Here is a 3,194-nt window from a genome sequence, read left to right on the forward strand (position 1 = left end):
TTTCGGTAGTTCTGTGTTATTAAGTTTTTCCAAAGCTCATTTTGTTACTTACCGTTTTAGGTTAAAGGAATTCATCTTGTGGAGTTATTGGCTTCAGTAATGGGAGTTTCTTCGACGTTTCTCATTGAGTACGATACACATATAATTAGGGGCATGTAGGTCACATTTGTTTTTATATTGAGTCTGAAACTTGTATGATTAAAATTCTATTTTCTATATATGAATGATTTTATGAACTAGTATTTTTAGTTATAATTGTTTTACGGTTTAAAAAGTTTAACAAAAATTTTAAAATTTCTTGGATTTAGATCGTGGGTCCCTAAGTGACCATAATGTGATACCTCGAATCAGATCTGGTCACCCGTATCGGTCTGAGGGTATTATATTCTTGACTCCTTTAATGCTCTCATCAATACTTTATCCTAAAAATACATTCTTTAACAAATGTCACTCTAAATATATTATATAATTTTAGATGATATTTAATTTGTTAAATAACATTATAAGTCTTATTCACATTTATGAAAAAAAATATACATCCATATAGTAAAGGTTAGGAGAGAAATGTTTAAAGTCATAATGACAAAATTAACTCCTAATATTTTTATAAATAGACAATTTGGGTACTATTATTTTTTGAAATATTATAGCCCCTAACATTTTAATTTTTGTCAAAGCAACCCCGGTTAGTTGAAAATCGATAATTGACTAATGGTCAATGTATGTCGATAACGTGATATTTTCACATGTACTTTATTACTGGTATAACATATGTCATGTGACTAATTAAGTACATGTAGAAATGTCACATCATTAGAGTAAAAAATATTTGGTCTGTTAACCAAACTATTTATATTTGTTTTCTCATATTCCCTTAGGTCATGGGTTAGAGACTCATTAGGAACACTTCTTACCCTAGAGTCCCCTCTTCCCCTCCCATCTAGGTAGGATTAAGATTAGATTTAGAATTTGTCAAAAAAGGTTACATTAGCAACATGTGTAACCGTTAATCAATTGACAGATTCCATCCAGTATGAGTTACTTTGACAAAAACTAAAATCATGGGAGCTAAAATGCTCTAGAAAATAACTAGGACCAAAGAGACTATTTAAATTGAAATAAATCCCTTTAAAAATGAAATAAATTATTACATAGTATTATAAATAATTATATTTAAATTTTACGGTAACTAAAACAATTATATAATATTAAATTAGAAACAAATTAAATAAAATCTAAATAATAAAATGATGTTTTTACATTTAACTAAATCAGATTTATTTTACTGACTCATTCAATAAAATACATATTCCTACTCTTGGCGCATGAAAGAGTTATCTTTTAAATAAATGGAGGGATGACAATCTGGCAATCGTCTCCAATGGACAGAGACGTAAAACCACTCTTTATATATAGTCCCAACCCTCCATTCCATCTTCATCTTCGTCTTCGTCTTCAAAGTCGTCCAAATTTGCTTCCATTACTCTCTAAATCGTTCTTCAGACAAAACCATCAATCGTCCTCTGTTTCCTGTTCCCAACAAAACCAAAACCAAAGCCTGTCCTTGTTCTAAAACAAGCAACACAGTTGAAATCTGTTTTCTTGTGAACCAAAACCCCTGTTTCTTCTCACCAATTTTTTGCAGACAAGAAGGCATGTTTAGGGAAGAAAGGTATAGGCACAAGAGAGAGAACCCATCTTTCTCTTCTTCTCTACTCGACCAAATCTGTCGTTCCATCGACGATAACGATGGTGTTTACCGTAAGAAAATGGAGAAAACTTGAAATTCTGCAGGGAAAAAATGGAGAAGAAAGGTTGGTTGGTCGACAAAAGGATGGAACACAAGAAACATGCTCTTAAAGAGTTCAACAGAAAAGCAGTCGATAATGATTTGGTTTTCTTCAACTCAAGTTCAAGCTCGTCTGATTCGAGCTATGGCGGATTCTCAGCATCCGACACCGAATCTTTGTACTGTTCAAAGACAAAAGCTTCATCTTTTGTCCCTAAACCTGTTAGGGTCAGTGTGTCGACTCGACGGGAGAAACCTCTGTTTTACGAACAGAGACAGAACGTTCATGTAGTCGACTATCACACTCCAAAAGCGAGAGCAATGAAAATCTATGGCGATTTAAAGAAGATGAAGCAACCGATTTCACCAGGTGCACGTTTGGCGAGTTTCATCAACTCGTTGTTCACAACAGGAAATAATAACAACACGAAAAAAACCAAGAATTCATCTTCATCAACGACTTGTTCTTCGGCTTCTTCGCTTTCGAGATCGTGTCTAAGCAAGAACTCGCCTTCGACTCGAGAAAAACCAAGTAATGATATCAAAAGAACGGTTCGATTTTGCCCGGTGAGTGTCGTCCTGGACGAAGATGTCGTCGAGGAGAACTCACCGTGTAAGCAAAAATGCATATACGAAGGACAAGGGTCAAGGTTGTTGCCGGTTTCGGTTCCGACGGCATGGAAAATTGGGAAATTGCCATCGAGGAAGTGCGGAGACGAGACGGAGATCCGAGTGGTGGAGAAGAGTAAACGAGTGGAAGTGATGGCTAGGGAGTTCTTAAAAGAATATCATCAGAATCAGATGAAGAACATACATTATGCGGATGAAGAAGACGAAGATGAAGATGATGCAACTAGTGATTCGAGTTCAGATCTTTTCGAGTTGGATCATTGTGTTCTTATGGGGAACGATAGGTATAGAGAAGAGCTTCCTGTGTACGAAACTACTCATGTCCAAACAAATCGAGCCATTACTAATAGCTTCTTGTCGTAATTAACTACTCTTTTTCAATATCAGATTTTGCTGGATTTCATATTTCAAAGAGTTGGGAATACAAATCGTTTCATAAAATATTTCAGTTGGTACTTCAACTTTATTTTTTGTTTCTTTATTTTTTACTTAGCATGGTACGAAATAAAAAAACAAAAAAAAAAAAAACAGAAAAATGACTAGACTTCGAAGAAAATGAAAAACATGGCAATGTTTATAACATTAATTCGATAAAGAAATAGCTTACAAGTATTATATATACACTTTGTTCTCATGTGATTCTTTGTTGGGAATTTGGGTCCCAAGCAAGTATGATAAGGGAATCTTACAAGAATAGTTATCAACATGATTGATTATGACAACCAACAGTATTTGTTTTATATATTGTGGGTGATAATTATACATACTTTTAAAT

The 3,194-nt window shown here is 34.0% G+C and overlaps 1 pseudogene; it reads left to right on the plus strand.

The window, feature by feature from the left end:
- The first annotated feature begins 1,428 nt into the window (after positions 1-1,428).
- On the plus strand, positions 1,429-2,835 carry LOC120197463 (annotated as a pseudogene).
- The last annotated feature ends 359 nt before the right edge of the window (positions 2,836-3,194 follow it).

The sequence above is a fragment of the Hibiscus syriacus genome, unplaced genomic scaffold (assembly GCF_006381635.1).
Source record: "Hibiscus syriacus cultivar Baekdansim isolate YM2019G1 unplaced genomic scaffold, ASM638163v2 tig00117048_pilon, whole genome shotgun sequence".
NCBI classification, from domain to species: Eukaryota; Viridiplantae; Streptophyta; class Magnoliopsida; order Malvales; family Malvaceae; genus Hibiscus; species Hibiscus syriacus.